Source organism: Anastrepha obliqua, chromosome 2 (assembly GCF_027943255.1).
Source record: "Anastrepha obliqua isolate idAnaObli1 chromosome 2, idAnaObli1_1.0, whole genome shotgun sequence".
Classification (NCBI taxonomy): domain Eukaryota; kingdom Metazoa; phylum Arthropoda; class Insecta; order Diptera; family Tephritidae; genus Anastrepha; species Anastrepha obliqua.
In genome coordinates, this window is record NC_072893.1 from 93,529,741 (window position 1) to 93,546,910 (window position 17,170).

Here is a 17,170-nt window from a genome sequence, read left to right on the forward strand (position 1 = left end):
AAATGGAAGCTGTTGGTGAATGCTTTAGTTCAGAGTATTTTTCATGCCACTCCGTGACTAGGGTCTCGAGATAGAGACCAAAACGTGGAGCCTAGAATGTGTTTGTACAATATGGATATCAAATTGAAGCTGTTGGGGAATGCTTTAGTACAGAGTATTTTTCATGCCGCTCCGTGACTGGGGTCTCGAGATATAGGTCAAAACGTGGACCCGGGTAACCTTTGGTTGTGTATGTACAATATGGGTATCAAATGAAAGCTGTTGATAAGTGCTTTAATACGGGGTAATTTTCATACCTATTGATGACTAGGGTCTCGAAATATATGCCAAAACGTGGACCCGCCGTGTCTTTGCACCGAATTAAACCAAACTTACGCACATTGTTAAGTAAGTATTGAAAATGGGTTTCGTAAAGTTTGGTTGTAATTCGGAGCACTGGCAACGGGTACAGCGTTCTTTTGAACCATCCATAATGTCGCTTACTTTTTTAACGCTTGGGGCGGAACTGAACTGTCAAATTGACAGTGTGAGTTACAATGGGTCTATATTTCTTTCTGATTTGGATGCCATAAGGAAAAAACGTAAGTGCAACATGTAAAAATTGTTTGTGAATTTTTTTGGAGTGGATTTTGGAACAGTGAATAATTTCTTACGAAATTTGAGAATTTAATGTGAAATCCGAATGAAATTATGTGTTCGTGAAAAAAAAATTTTTTTCGTTTTTTTTTTTGAAAAATATAAATGGATAATGGTTAAAAAAGCTCCAATGCTTAATAAAACATATAAATTGAAACGAAAAATTCATGGATGATCAGGAAAAAAGACGATTGTTTATTCATATGCGTTGATTTGAAATTTAAAAACAATCTTCTTTTTTCCTGATTTTCAATTTATATTTTATATTTACTCAAAAACAAATAGAAAAACAAAAAATATTGTTTATGCCAAAACGCTTGAATAAAGAATAAAGAAATAAATAATATGAAAATCATATATTTTCTGTTCTAAACCATATCTATTCTATTTTAGTGTGCCCAGCGAAGGGGGCCGGGTTTGCTAGTATTATATATGTACATTGGTCGGCAAAAAAATGCGTTCTCGTCGGATACTGCATAATTTGGCAATCCCTCAAAGAAAGGCATCGTGTTGTGTTGATTTTTGTACAGACATGTTGACGAAGTTCAACCGTAAAAGTTGATAAGTATTGGATATATTCCAATGAGCTGAAACAAAACACACCCATTGCTGTTTTGAGTTCCAAGACGAACTTAATCCAACAAGAGTTGTTCGCGGAAGAAGCACCTCAAAGCAAATGGTCCAATTGATCACTTGTTTTTTTTCGAAAATCGATTTCGTATAACACACAACCATTTGTTTTCCAGCAGTTTTCGGAGATTTAAGGAAAACCAACCGCCAAAGGCGAATCATCCTTCACCAAGACAATGCGAGTTCTTACGTGTCAGTTCATACTAGAGAATTCTTGAGCACTCAAAACATCAAATTAATAGGCCATCCGATTTACAGCTCTAATTTGGCACTTAATAATTCCTATTTGTTCCCAAATGCGAAATGAAAAGGCAACGTTTTTCAATGCCCGAAGAAGCTGTTGAAGCCGCTAAACAGCTCGTTTAGGAGATATCCATTTCTATATTAAGTGGCAAAGTGCTTTTAAAATTGGTTCAAGTGAGTGCAGAAGTGTATTGACTTCCAAAGAGAAACAAAATAAAATCATTTTCATTATTATTTTACTGTGTTTCCATTATTGAGCGCAAAACATAAAAGACAACCCTCGTAAATTAAACTTAAAAACTTGCAACTGAATTTAGAAAAATTCAACAAATTTGTATCTAAATTTTGAACTTTTGAATCCAAGTCTTTACCAAATTGTGGAGCATGCAGTAAGATGGCTGCTACAGTTTTAGTAAATCAAGTGTGAGTTGTAAGCGGGTAAAAGAAAGCATCGAGTTTTTATAATTTCCTTTTGTGTGTGATGGCTCTTGAAGTTGTTTTTCTTTATACAAAGCTGTTTGGGTTTTCTTCAAGGATGAGTTTCAAAATTTAGTTTATTGCAATCTTATCTTCAGAACTTGAATGTGGAACCTTTGTGCACTTGCCGCAACCTTCTTTTTTCGTTCGATAGCCTATTATAGATACTGCATGCGGTTAAAACCATGTTTTCGATTTTTTACCGATTTTTGCCCCTAACAGGCAGAATATACTAGAACGTTGATCAATTTTTCACTCAAATGGTGTTTTCAGTGTAATTAATCTTCTAAATTAAACATGACCGGCGGAGCTACAGTGCTTGTCTGCAGGTAATTTTGAACGACAATTATAAATTTAAGAAAAGTGTATGCATATCGAAGAAGAACACAATGGCTGTGTATTGAGATTATCATAACTTGTAATATTATTTAGAAATTGAATTTCATCCCGCATTGCATAGCGTATTTCTTGCATAGTTGTTCAACAAGTTTTGCACTTTCAGCCAATATTCTTAAATCTATCAGTACCATGGAGATTATGGATCTTAGCTTTCGTGCTATTATCATCAAAAAATCATTAATGACAGTAATTTTGCATATGGACTTAACTTCGAATAGTCATAAAGCATCTTTGAAGATAAAAATATTATATATATTTTTTGTTTACCTCTAGGTTGTTAAAAATAAAATGCATGAATATACTTAAGGTAGTACATAGAATATCCTAACAGGCATGTAAACTACTCATTTTTGAGAAAATTGTCAGAATTACGAAAGATGACATAACGAACAAACCTGCAGAATTGCCCGATAATTGTGGCGGACTCGCAATGCTAAACGCTCAGAATTTCAGCTAAGCCATAATAAGCATAGCCTTCGCACACTGATTTCCGTTATAACGGCACACTGTCTAATAGGCACACGCGCCCAAAGGATGGGTGTGCAGACACATGACTTCTGCAGAAGCTGCCTACATTAGGAAGAGGAAGAGACGAGCTTGCGCGTCTTGTTACCACTTTAAGGGGTTACATGGGTTTCGTTGGTTCAAAAAATCGATTTTTTTTTTGTGCTTATTAATTTCTACATTTTCTCAGGAATATTATCCTAAATTTTCAAGTCGATCTGAATAATAAATTCGGAGATACAGCCTTTGGAATGTGTGCGCTCCAAGCCACTTTTATTGTTACTCAAAACTTTAAACGCGTTTTTCTCGGAACTGTGTTCTCAAAGTCGGTTGTCAAATGTTCTCGAAAACTACTCAACCGATCTTGATGAAATTTTACACAGGTGTTCGAAATACAATTTACTCTTGCTTGAACGAAGGATTTTGTTTTTTTTTTTTCAATTACAACTATTTAAAAAAAAAAAAGGTGTAGCAAATTTGACCGAAATTTTCATTGTTTTGGAAAAATGTCTGCCAAAATTCCAATATTTACTTTTTTTTTCTTTCCTTCGTTCAAGCACGAGTTTATGGTCTTAACTAAAGCACTTATTTTTGTTTTTTCATTTTTGATGAGCCTGTCAAGAGTTATGCTGACAACGCGGACGTACCTTTTTTTCGAGGGGCCACCGGAAATTACGTTACAATGGAGGAGTTTTAATTTTTAGTTTTTGAAAATTTCAGAAATTATTCTTTAAATATGTATCTATAAGACAGAAAAAAGTTTGAATTAAATAAATAATTTTTTACATAGAAAAAAAAATATTGAAAATAGGCCTTTTTTTACTCGACGAAACCCATGTAACCCCTCAAGTGGGCAATTTATCAATGAGTTGGAAGATCTAATCGCGGGGCCACTCGGATTTAAATCCGACCAAGGACTGCCACTACAGCAGTATTCTAAGGATTTATGTGAAATTTTTTATGCTGCTCAACAAGAGCAGTTGAATCTAGTTAAATTAAAATTATCCGATTAAGGCTTCTTTATGCCGAAACATTTTTTTGGGATTTTGCACAATCGATTTCTACAATATCAGATTTTCCGATTAAAATGCTTGAAAAGCTAAAATAACGGACAATTTACCGCTATTGATTAAAAGCCATACATATTTTTCTTAAGAAAATATTTGATTAATTTTGTCATTTTCAACTTTTGCCTTTTATGGGTTTCGATGTCTAAACGATATTATGTGGGAAAGAACAAAGCGCAAAAATATGTCTTCTAATCGAAATGATTAGCTTAATTCAGCTTAATTAAAAGCGTTACTCAATGCTTTCCATCTGTGTGTCAACAGACGAGTCATACGTATTTACAAAGAAGTGCGTACTCCTACCCTGCAGGGAAGCTTATTAGTTTCGAACTGCTAAGTGTCTATTGAATTTAGATTAATGGCTAATTTACGTTTCTTTTCCATGAATGTAAACAAAGATGATTTCTCACCAATCCCAATAAACGAACATCAGTTCCTCTTTGACCGCTTTTTCTGGCACCATTTATGTTGGCTCACCTCGATTCGACCGCGTCAGTTTTCGTAGGATCAGTGTCCCATTTTTTATCGCCAGTCAACATCCGCTTCAGAAATAAGTCGAGTCTGTGGCAATGCAGCAGCGTTTCGCAATTTGATTGGGTCTATCATGTTTTTTCTGCGATAAATCGAATACTACCCATACATTTCGTTTGTATCTTATCCGAGTAGTTCCAAACAGTTTCTTGTGTTATGTTCATCTGCTCGGCAAACGAAAAAGGTGTTTGCCGACATATTTGACGATTGACCCTCCAGATCATGGTGGATTCTTGGCATCAATATTATACGTTCTATAAAAATATTTTCCCTTTACGCTCAAACAATACTGAGTTCAGCAACCACAAAACTGTAACTTATTTTTATTTTAGTTTGAAATCTTTCCATTTAATCTTTCGAGTCTAAAGCAAACTAGAATAACTCGATCGCTGTTATACAGCGCGCGTTACAGATTAGTAAAACCATCTATTGGACGAATAATTGATAATTTTTTACTAATGTAATGTAATGAAAGTGTAATTCACTATTTTCCCCGAAGGAAATCGAAATATGTTTATACTTATATATATATTTATATTTATATTTGGGTAAGACTCCGTCAGAAAATATGAGATTTGCAAGTGGTCTTTCGATTTCTTTGAAACTTTGGGAAATATTAGTTCTAGGTAAGATACATTCAAGCCTAAAAGGATTTTGAAAAATTTTCAAAATTGAGTCATCTACGCCATGTTGAATATCGGGACCGTGTTTTTTCAAAAATCAATATTTCTTGAACCGGTGGATGGATTTCAATGCAATTTACAGACAATATAGAAACAAATAAGTAGTTTAAATTAGTATTATGTAAAAAAAAAATTTCGAAATTTTGACCAAAAAAAAGTCAAAAAATTTTTTTGAATCAATTTTTAGTTGATTTGGCCACTTTTTTAGATTTTCTGTTATACACGTAACGATTCCTTATGATTTAACCTTTATTTTGAAAAAAAAAATTTTATGGTGTCTATAATAGTTCTCGAGATATTGCGATTTTAGTGGAAGCGAACACCGTGAATTTCGCGGTTACGCAGCGCAGGAGTAGAAAAACGCGCACAGACCTGCAGCAGTCTGCTCCAGTCACTTCATACAGGAACACATAACGCAGCGCGAACCGTGCGTGCGTACGCGAAAGTGCGTGCGCGCTTCCACTAAAATCGCAATATCTCGAGAACTATTATATACACCATAAAATTTTTTTTTTCAAAATAAAGCTTAAATCATAAGGAATCGTTACGTGTATAACAGAAAATCTAAAAAAGTGGCCAAATCAACTAAAAATTGATTCAAAAAAATTTTTTGACTTTTTTTTGGTCAAAATTTCGAAATTTTTTTTTTACATAATACTAATTTAAACTACTTATTTGTTTCTATATTGTCTGTAAATTGCATTGAAATCCATCCACCGGTTCAAGAAATATTGATTTTTGAAAAAACACGGTCCCGATATTCAACATGGCGTAGATGACTCAATTTTGAAAATTTTTCAAAATCCTTTTAGGCTTGAATGTATCTTACCTAGAACTAATATTTCCCAAAGTTTCAAAGAAATCGAAAGACCACTTGCAAATCTCATATTTTCTGACGGAGTCTTACCCATTTATATATCATATAGGTATATTTTTTACAAGGAAGAATACATCCAACATTATCAGAAAAATAAGTTCTCAAAAATTCAAGCGACTTGTGAGCTTTTTCAAAATTGCACTTTATTGTTCAATAAGTTATAAATTTGCATAATCCAAATTTATATAAAAATTTTGTTTAAAAAGTTTGACATTTTGGTAAAAAATTTTCCAGTTTTTTTTCAATTTCCACAACATGGATTTTTATAAAAAAATTACTAAAGTTAAATAAGAAATAAAAAATTGTCAAAGCAAGCCAATAACTGGGCAATTATAATGAAGTTACAATATATTTAAAATCGTAGAAAAAAAAGAAGAAGAAAACAACCTTCCTAAAAAGCTTCTTCAAGTAAAAGTTAAGACGAATGCGGAAAAAGAGAAATGATATGAATAAAAAAGAAAAAAACTTTAAATTCATTATTACTTGCACACTTGCAAAAGTTTGCTCTGCAGCGCCAGTGCCATAAGCATACTGCACTGTTAGTCCTAAACTAGAAATTTCTCTAGGAAATTCCCCACAGGGTTTACCTTCTCTTATAACACATACGTATGCATTCGAGTGTAAGGACATTTACATGCACATTTAAATATGTATTTCATACTTTCTTGTTTGTGGCGTCTTGCTTCTGCGCGTATCTTGTAGATTGTCTTCATTAAATAATATTGCCTTCTATGTTTTCTGCCAATGAAGCATTTAAGTTCAATTTGACTGTATATTTTCTTTATTGTGGCTCGGTCAAAGCTTGGAGTTTTTTGTTTTCTGTAAATGGCAATTTTTCCTCGATTAATTCGAATGTCTGCTGGAAACTGCAAGCGAGTCTTTATCTTCAATGCTACAGCTTTATAAATTTAGTAGATTCCGTTCTTTAGCTTCTTTTCTTCATATGTGTTTGCCATTTGCTGGCTTGGCAATTAATTGCCCTTTGAGGTCATTGTGGCAATGCTACTGGATGCTGCAATTACTTATTCCGCACATGCATGAGTATGTACATATCTATTAACAGTAGGAGTATTTGTGCTGCACGATTTGTCTGTATCAGCTTCCTTTTTTGCTGTGTTTTATTTCTCTTAGTTCGCTTGAGTGCTGCAATTTTTTAGAACCGGAAAGTCTCTATATAAATTAACCTCTAGAAATTAGGTCGAATTTGTTAATTGAAGTGTTTGCAACATACCGTAATGTGTAATTTGTTGTGACTTGTGACAAAGTGAGGGACAAATATGGTGGGTAATATCTGTTACTTTTAAGCCGCGAAGGCAATAATCTAAATACTTTTTCTTATTATATATATTTTTTTATTGTTTTATCTGTCAACCCATATTTTTTTTGTGTATAAATTTTTGTATTTTTGTTTAACTTTCCCACTCACCTGTTTTACTCCACTCTTCCCTCTTGAACACATTCGCTAGAGGCCGAATGGCAGGCGTGCCTATGTAAAGTCAAATTTAGTTATTAACCCTAACAAATTTATTTCGTGCGCCCCAAAAGTACTCAAGTCATGGATACTCACATACATGCCTTTCAAAAAACAAAAAAAGAGAAACAAAACAAAATATACGTTATTTGAAAAATTTGCATTTGCCCCAAAAACACTTCACAGCTGAGCTGCACAGCAGGAGACTTGGCCGTGTGAAAAGTTGGCGCCGCTGCAGCTGCTTGGCCATTCATTATTTCCCAAAGAGTTTTGCTCGCACCAATTTCCTGCACTCCACCAACTGCAACAAAAACAAATGCTTTTTGTCTATTTCAACCTTACTGCACTTTCTTTGGTGGCCTTGTACGTGCCGGTCTGGGTCAACGCCACTGCCCAGCCCCAGCACCACGTGCTGGCCACAATTCCCATTGTATGCAACCTAATTCTAGTTGATTGTGCAACAAATCTTACATCGTCCATTGTAATCAAGCCTAATATAATGAAATAATGCTCGGGCCCATCTTGCTATTGTGGTGTCTGCTTTTTCTTTTCTCCCTTTTTGATTTAACTTCTGATTATTGCATTTAGTCAGTTATTTTCATTCGTATTCTAATTTGTTGGAATGGCTGTGCTTAGTTGTGGTTTTTGGCCTATTGACCAGAGGCAATGCACACAAACTTAATGTGTCTTCACGATTTGTGTGCGTACACCTGCAGCGGAAGAATATTGAGGAATGTATGTACTTAAAAAGAATTACTTGAACTAAATTTCCTATAAATTAGGCTTTCAATTCGACTGGAAATTTTAGAATTGGAGGGTTCTAAGTGTAGGGTTTATACCTATATTAAACTTTTTTATACAATTATCTATAACATATTTATAAAAAATACCAAATGAGTACTCGAACAGTAAGTAAATCGACGAATACTTCATTAAAGGTCTATTAAAAATTATTATCTCTAAGAAAAATTGCGAAATTCCTAATTCGTTATTCAAAGCAAATATCGAGGACCACGTCTTAATTTTTTTTTTTATTTTTATTTAGTAAATTATGACACTCCATAAATGTTTGGCCACTTTTGCTGAACATAGTTCTAGCCCTGGACGTTAATCCTTTTTTATTTATTTTCAAAGGATAATGATAGGTACATATGCGTCGTTTCTTCTACTTTATTGGCGCAGTAACCGCCTAAGTGATTTTGGGCGAGTTCAACATAGCGCGTCAATCGCTTGTTTCATGTACTAACCGACGCCAATTAGAAATGCCAAGTGAAACCAAGTCCTTCTTCACTTGGTCCTTCCAAAGTAGTGGAGCTCTTTCTCTGCTACTATCCTCGGCCATCGTATCGAATATTTTCAGAGCCGGATTGTTTGTGTCCATTCAAGTGGCATGACCTAGCCGGCGGAGACGCTGAGTTTTAATTTTCTGCACTATGTCCATGTACGCACACAGCTCATCATTTCATCGCTTTCAATATTTGCTGTCGCCAACGCGCAAAAGGCCTATCAGGTGTTGTTATCATCCAAGCTTCTTCGCTTTTCAATGGGACGGAGATGATGTGATACTTATAAAGTGTTATTTTCGTTCATCGAGAAAGAGCTTCACTACTCAATTGCATATTTACTCTGAAGTATCACTTGTTGGCAGGAGAGATTCCCGTTGGATCTCAAGGCTGACACTATTATCGTTTTTGATACAGATTCCCAGTGAATGAAGTGCTCTAATTTTCTAAGTTTATAACTGTAAATAGTGATGGGATTGTTAAAGCATAAATGCGCTGAAATTTTGTGTGATATACTTCGTTTTGCCCTCGTTAACCTCCAGACTGATTATATCGATATCATCGGCATTCGTTCTTGTTCAAAGATTGTGCCAACTCATACGCAGAGATATCATATTAAGAGGATGGTTCCATGTGTAGAAGTCCACGCAAGCGGGAAAAGTCTCTGATGGCCTTCCGTACCCAAGTGTCCTCTGGGTAGCTAACGAACAGCCGTTCGAGAGCGAGCTAATGTGAGAAGGTGGGTTGTTTCAAGAAATCTGATTCTGCGCTGTGTTTGGGACCCACCACGTAATAATGATCCCCCGCTAGTTGATGTCCTCGTAAAAGAAATGGGTGGCATAATTGCTACGCATTGGATTGCAACATTGGAACTTGCGACGTATACTACAGCTGCGGATGGATGTAAAAGAGCACAAAGGTGCATCAAAGAGAGATTTTTTAACATCTCGCTCATTTGCGTCCACGCCCAGATGGAAGCGAAGGAAAGTTTGATTTTATAAGCGCTTGGAACGTTCCTATGAGTACTGCCCCCGCCATGACATAAATAGGAGGGCTTTAATGACAGAGAGGGCAAGGATAGGACATCGGCTAACCGACTTCGCCGTGGATCGGAACATGGTAGTCTCCAGAACCAGATTTCAGCACGAAAAAAATACACCAAGCTACGTGGCTGCCTCCTGATTGAAAAACACGAAACCAGATTGATTATTTTACGATAGATGAAAGGCGTGCTTCTAGTGTTTTTGATGTATGTACGATCAGAGGACCTAAAATATACTCGGATCATTATCTTCTTGCAGCCAAAATACGCACATACCTCTGTGCAGCAAAAAACGTACGTTTAACTACGCAAAGAATTTACGACATCAAAAAGCTGCAATCGCAGCAGACAGTCAGACGATTCGGTACTCGTCCCTTAGTCCTGCTCTCAGAGAGTACTGCCCAACTATCCGGCATGCACGAGCGATGAAGCAGAATTTCCCATTCTCTACATACCGCCGCCGAATAAGAAATCGGATGTCAATCGCCATATACTTTTTGTAGCATTAGCTACGTTAAGGTACACGATTTCTCAGTTTAAAATATCAAATCAATCGCAGCTCTTTGTTTGAAACTCATTTACCGACCACAAGTGGGACTGGCCTATCGAATTCAATACAAAAAAATGGTGGCATGAAATATTTTTATTTATAAAAATATGGGTTTTTTTGTTGAATAGGGTGTGTAATTTTATATATGTACGTGTACAATAAATGACTGCAACTTGACATAACGTTTCACTTACTTTTACTTTCCACAACATTAATCACGTTTTAACTTTTAACTATTTTAGTTGTTGTTGTTGTTGTTGTTAAAGTTATTGTATTATTCTAGCCTTCCCGTCTACCTGAGCATGCACCCCTATAGCTAATGTTATGCTACATTTGATGTCAAAGTTGAAGCGATTGAGTTGGACTGCAATAATTTTCATACAAATACAAGTATAATATAAACAAAATTTATGTGTTTTATTTGTTACACATTCTGTAATTTCTTTGTTTACCACTCTACCGTACCGTATTGTCGCTGCCAGACAGGCTTGCGGCTTGCCTCAACATCAATTCGGCACACTCCAATGGGCGCAAATGTGAGTCAGTGGGAGCAAAGTCATCGCTCCTTTATCTGTGGGTCAGCATGCTATCTGAGTGTATGCCAGTCAATCAGTCAATCGAGCATTTAGTCAGCCAATCAGCCATTCGTGAAGGCATTCCGTTAGTTGGTAAATGATTGCTTGTGTCAAACATTTAACTGCCAGTTGTGACTACAGCAGCGACAGTTATATGTTTGTGTTGTGACCGCCTTGCGCCCTCAATGTCTATAAATGTGCATTCCTATACACACACAGTCACACTAATATATATAGTATGTATATACATATATAAACATATTTTTGTTTTCATATTATTGTGCCCTCACAATGCCACTAGCACACTACTTTGGCCGCCCCTTTGAGATATCTGCCTCTGCAGCCGCATCCTCTGTTTTCATGTAAAACAGCTACCGAAAATGATTGATTAATTTTGTGTGTGAATAGTAAACTCCACATTATTTACGAGCCATTGCAGATGTTGCCACCAAAGCAAGCATACTTGTAGCAGTAAACGACAGCAACATGGACAATTGTAGCAAGTCGTTGCTGTCCATGCCTCAAACGCTTCTCCATTTTCTTCTACCATTTTTCCTGAAATTTGCATAGCATTTCATAAAGTTTTTCGTATCACCAGCTTCTGTTTCCCATTTATTTATTCCCTTTTAGTGGCTTTATTTCCATTTGTGGCAATCCATCACAGTTTTTAAGCAGCATTGCTCATACCATTTAATCACTAAATTAGTGGTTTTGAACTCAATTTCACTCTTTGCCCTTTTCGGTTTAGCTTTCCTGGTATTTTATTAGCATTTTTTGACTCGCCACTTTGACTTTTTGGAATTTCGTAACTTTAATTGATTAGCAGCCAGCCACCAGTTTTACTCCACCGGCAATCTGGTTATATAATAAAACAATTTGTTGTTGCTACATAGTTAAATGGTTGAAATAGCGCAAAAATATAAATATGTAGTTAATCTAACAATTTTATTTTGAAGCATTAAAACAGTGTTAATGACCCGTTAATAGTAACACTAAATTTTTTTCACATTGTTTGCATGGCTTTTGGTTTTGTGTAGTGGAATTTTTTTGTCGATTTTTGTTTAATTTCCCCTCTGTTCTTAGCTTTGGTAAAAGCTTGGATAATTAGTTAATTGCTGGCCTTGTGAATAATGGGGCGTAGTTGTAAGACCTATAGGAAGGGTGCGGTATAAAAATGGCAAGTTTGTTATTAATATACGAGTACTTTTATATAAGTATACATTTGGTCAATTATTTAGGCTTTCAGTTAGATTTACCTTGATAATGCAGCGATAAGGAATAAGTTTGGCTTTCTCTGAAAGAGACGCTCTCATCAAGAGAGGTTTATTCAGTGTGACCTACAGCCAGAGTTACTGCTGGTTTCTGTAAGAAATCCGTAAAATTGCCCATTTAATGACGTCACATTCGATTCAATCAAAACTGCTCGAAGGGTCCAGAAAAAGTGTTTCTTTAAGCATTAATCGATAAAATTCGGAACTGTGAGAGAAATGGTATGCCTATCAAGCAAAGTGTGAAGTCGAAGCAACAAATGTTTGTGGAAACATTCAGAAAAGTAAGCATGAAAATCAAAATGGGTATACCGAAATTTTAATATTAATAAATAACTACTTACCTATACCTCCCCAAAAATGTGCAATGATTTCATGTTAAAATACGTAGAATAAATACAGGGAAGTACACTCGACCTTTGCATTTGGGAAAGCAGCATATTGAGGACCCACATGTTCAGTGGATACACTGTCCATGGCTCTAGACGTTGTTGCTTGAAAACGCTAGATATCCGTTGCATATGACTTCGTTTAGAAAAAAATGAGTTCTAGAGCCTCACAGCATTCATGATGAGCCTTGATGAAGACAAGTAGGAATATTTGTGGACAATCAGAACTAATAAATCTCATCAATCTGCATTTTTCGTAAAGGTATTTGGGAGTCTTCAATTCTATGAGCCTAACTTACTTATCATATACGGCGGTCGCCGTAGCCGAGTGGTTTGTTGCGTGATTACCATTCAGAATTCAGAGAGAACATAGGCTCGAATCTCGGTGAAACACCAAAATGAAGAAACGTTTTTTCTATTAGCGGTAACCCCTCGACAGGCAATGGTAAGCCTCCGTGTGTATTTCTGCCATGAGAAAGCTCCTCATAAAAAATATTTGCCGTTCCTAGTCGGCAATTTCTAAGCGCCAAATAATCATAAAAACACAATCGCTGTAAACTCGAGTTAATGGTGCATTGTGAACAAAACACAAATTAAGAGCGTTAAAGGTAAAAATGGTTCTTAAATAGCAAATAAGTAATGCAAATATGGTTTCCTTCGATACAAGTGATGTGCCTTTACAAGCCCTTCATGAACTCAACCTGTAAGTTACCCTACATTGGGATGCACATAAGTCCCTGAAGTCAAGAAAGCGTCTTTCTATAGAACGTTGCTGTCTCTCAAATAATTTTACTACACAACCTTTGGAAATAAATCCTTGCGAGCATTTGCCTAAAAAATGGAAAAAAGTGAAATTCGTGTCATCGTTATGCACTATTTTTGGCGCGAAAAACTAATCACGAATATCAACAAATCCTTGGAAATTATTCTGGATAATCTAAACCATCTATTTGGTGGTTGATCAAGTGGTTCTGATATTTCTGGTCGCTCAAATGGGATCACCACATCAGAAATACTCGATGAAGTCCTTGGTTTAACGGAATGACATTGGACTATCTTCTTCTTCTTAGCATCACAGTCCTTGGTGAACCATTGCTTCATTCACAATCTTTTCCCACCCGTCTCTATCTACGGTTACTTCCTTCAATCGCCGCACCTTCAGCTTTGCAAGGTCATCTTCAACGTCTTCGAATCATCTCTTTCTTCTTCGGCTTCCAATAGCTCGTAATTCAACTGTCTTTCGAGTTGTTCTCTCCTTAGGAATTCTAAACTCGTGTCCAAGCCATCTTATCATCTGTGATTTTATAAATCTAATCACAGTTTCATGTTTTGCTAAAAGCTTCAGCTCATGATTATACCGAAAAATACCAAATATGCAATAAAAAGGGCGTAGCACTGTTTGGAGTGTTTTCGGTAAAGGGATATCTGATAGTCCTTAGTTCTTTATTTATTCCGTTTGAGAACTATGATTTTTCAAAAGCTCGCAAAAACTCTCTGTACTCGTGGTCAACGTAAATGCTGAAATTTAAAGGGCTTAGTAATTTATGCACTCAATATTCCATATGTTTTCGGTGCTTGGCTCCTCCTACTATTTGTGGCGTGCGTCTTGATGTTGTTTCACAAACGGAGGGACCTACAGTTTCAAGCCGACTCCGAACGGCAGATATTTTTATGAAGAGCTTTTTCATGGCAGAAATACACTCGGAGGTTTGCCATTGCCCGCCGAGGGGTGACCGCTATTAGAAAAATGTTTTTCTGAATTTTGGTGTTTCACCGAGATTCGAACCCTCGTTCGCTCTGTGAATTCCGAATGGTAGTTAAAAAAAAGTAAATAACTAAATATTTACGTTTCTATTTAGGTCGAAATGGGCATCGTCTGATATATATGTAAATAAGGTTGAGCTTGTTTTTATACCCTTCCACCAATTGAAGAAGCTTCTAGCGAAGTTCTTTGCGGATCGAAAAGTCTGTGAGACTAGTATCCTCAGTATTTGAGACTTTCAAGGAAACAAACTCGAAGCTTTATAGAGAAATATCGGCGATCTACTGACATCTATTTGAACAGATAAATTATTTGTAACAGGTGGCGCAAAATTAACCTTGCGATGTTTTTTGGCTGTAATTAAAAAAAATATGAAAAACTTTGATTCTTCTTGTGGATTATTTTTATTTGGTCTTTTAATTTTTTTTACATCAAGCCGACAATATGATGTCATGTAAATGGCCGCCGCCACAGTTGATTGCCATTTGAGCCCTTTTATGGCATTTTCCATCACTTTGACCAAACTTCCGGCGATAGGTCCTCACATTTTTGACGGATATTGTCTTTAAGAACTGCAAGAGTCTGAGGCTTGTTGACTTAAACCCGCGACTTCAAAAAGCCCCACAAAAAGAAGTCTGGAGCGGTCAAATCAGGCGATCTTGCTGGCCAGTGCAAATCGCCAAAACGGGAGATTAGGCGCCCGGGAAATGCATCCTTCAGCATATCGGTTGTGGCACGTGCAGTGTGTGCCGTTGCACCGTCCTGTTGGAACCACATGTTTTCCAATCCCAATACATCAAGTTGCGGCAAAAAGAACTCGTTGATCATTGCTCTGTAGCGCTCACCATTCACAGTAACCGTTTGGCCCGCGACGCCCTCGAAGAAAAAATGTCCGATGACTCCTCCAGCGAAAACAACACACCATACAGTGACTTTGAGCGGGTGTAATGGCTCTTCGTGGGTTACATTATCATGATTATTTTTGATGAAAAATTATCTTTCTCTTGGTGGTGATTAAGGATGGCTTGAGCGTATGTTAGACGCGATTGGCGGTCAGCAGCTAACAGCTGATGCACCGTCTGGACTTTGTACGGAAACATCTTCAAATCCTGTACCAAAATTCGCTGTAAAGACCGTCGACTGATACCCATTTGCGTGGCACGTCGTCTGGTCGATGTCGACGGAGCTTCCATGACATCCTCGGCTACAGCAGCAATATTCTCTGCAGAACGGCTACTCCGGGGTCTGCAACGCCTGGCAGCTTCTCGTGTTGTGCCAGTCTCTTCGAGGCGAGCGGCTAAACGTCGCAGTGTTTCACCAGTAGGCGTTGGACGGCGAGGAAATTTGCGACGAAATTCACGTTGTGCCAAAGTCACCGACCGATTATTGGTCAAATAAATAGTCAGCAATATTCCGCATTCTGGAGCAGTGTAGCGTAACATTGTTTATTAACGTGTATTTCGCATGTGTTTACTACACAAATGTCAAAACAGAACTGACATTAGGGGCCAATCGCAAAATTTATAGCATTTTCTGATAGGAGGATTACTTTAGCGCCACCTGTTACATTCTGAGGTTTGCCATTGCCACATTTTTGGTCTCTATATATTACAGGGTGAGGTGGACTCTCTATCTTTGCCTACAAACACTTTCGCTCAGATGCTGAGTCAATGAATTGTGAAATGAGTGAATTGAAACGTCAAATGAATGAATTGTTGTAGGAATTTACTTGGCGTTATGTTAAAGCAAGCCCCATAAGACTATAAAACTTGTTTTTCAATTAACATTGCATGCTATTATTTTATAAAAGACAGTTTGCAAATACTTTTTCGGCGTGTTATTTTAGGTCTTCAAATTGTGTAAATAGGTCCACTGACTATGTCCAATTTTTTTATCCAAACAACGTGATTCAAAATATTGTAAGTGATTACATTAAGAAACCAATATTAAACCAGTAATTTTTTATATGAAAGAAGAATATTTCCCCTCAATATATTTGATATTTTAAAAGTATCTCTATTAGTTCCTTAAATGTATGAGTTTGAGAACGCCTAACTGTGAAATAGTAAATATTATTTTGAATAAAAACAAACTGAGCGTAATGTAATTGAATTTTTTGGCTTTGTAACTGTCCCCTTTTTCTTTTTGCAACAATCATTGCATGTCGTTCGTTGGTGCCAGTAGCATTTCTGCAAGTCACCATTTTTACCTATTTGATTTTGTGTTATTTTATTTTGCAGCTGATAAGACTCGCTGAACGGAAAAAATGTAACAGTTGTTTTGTGGCATGTATATAAATTGTATCGACTACCTTTTCTCTTCTTTTGCAATTGCAACGGAAACAACGGCAACGCTCTTCCGCTGAGCAAGTTTCGCCTCGGTTGCGCCTATGTTGCACTGCTGCACTTTTACAACGACTTGCATGTGGCTTTGGCGCTTAACTGTTTTTTTTTGCAGCTTAGAAAAAGGTAAACATTTCGCACAGCTCCCCTCGTTTCCTTTTGAATTGTGGCGATTAAATCAATTATGGTTGCACTCAATAAATTTTCCAAACATTTCATTCCACTTTTGCATACAAGATCTAGTCGATAGCCAGTAGGAAAATGTGCTTGTTTCAAGAATACAAGACTAAGTAAAATAAATTTATTGGATAGTACAGTTGAATAGCGAACTTTGGAGGAGTGTATTTCAAACCCAAATTGATACAAAATTCGGTAGTATTCAAATGTTCTCTATGAATAAAAGTTCATAAGACAAGAAATTTATAATTAGCTTTGAGATGA

General features: G+C 36.5%; 1 long non-coding RNA gene across 1 annotated transcript; it reads right to left on the minus strand.

Annotated features, from left to right (window-relative positions):
- Positions 1–11,946: 11,946 nt before the first annotated feature.
- Positions 11,947–12,706, minus strand: LOC129236773 (uncharacterized). The gene is made up of 3 exons (XR_008581714.1): positions 12,581–12,706; positions 12,225–12,444; positions 11,947–12,118 (listed from the first exon to the last, which is right to left on the minus strand). It is a non-coding gene; the product is annotated as an uncharacterized LOC129236773 (long non-coding RNA).
- Between the last annotated feature and the right edge of the window lie 4,464 nt (positions 12,707–17,170).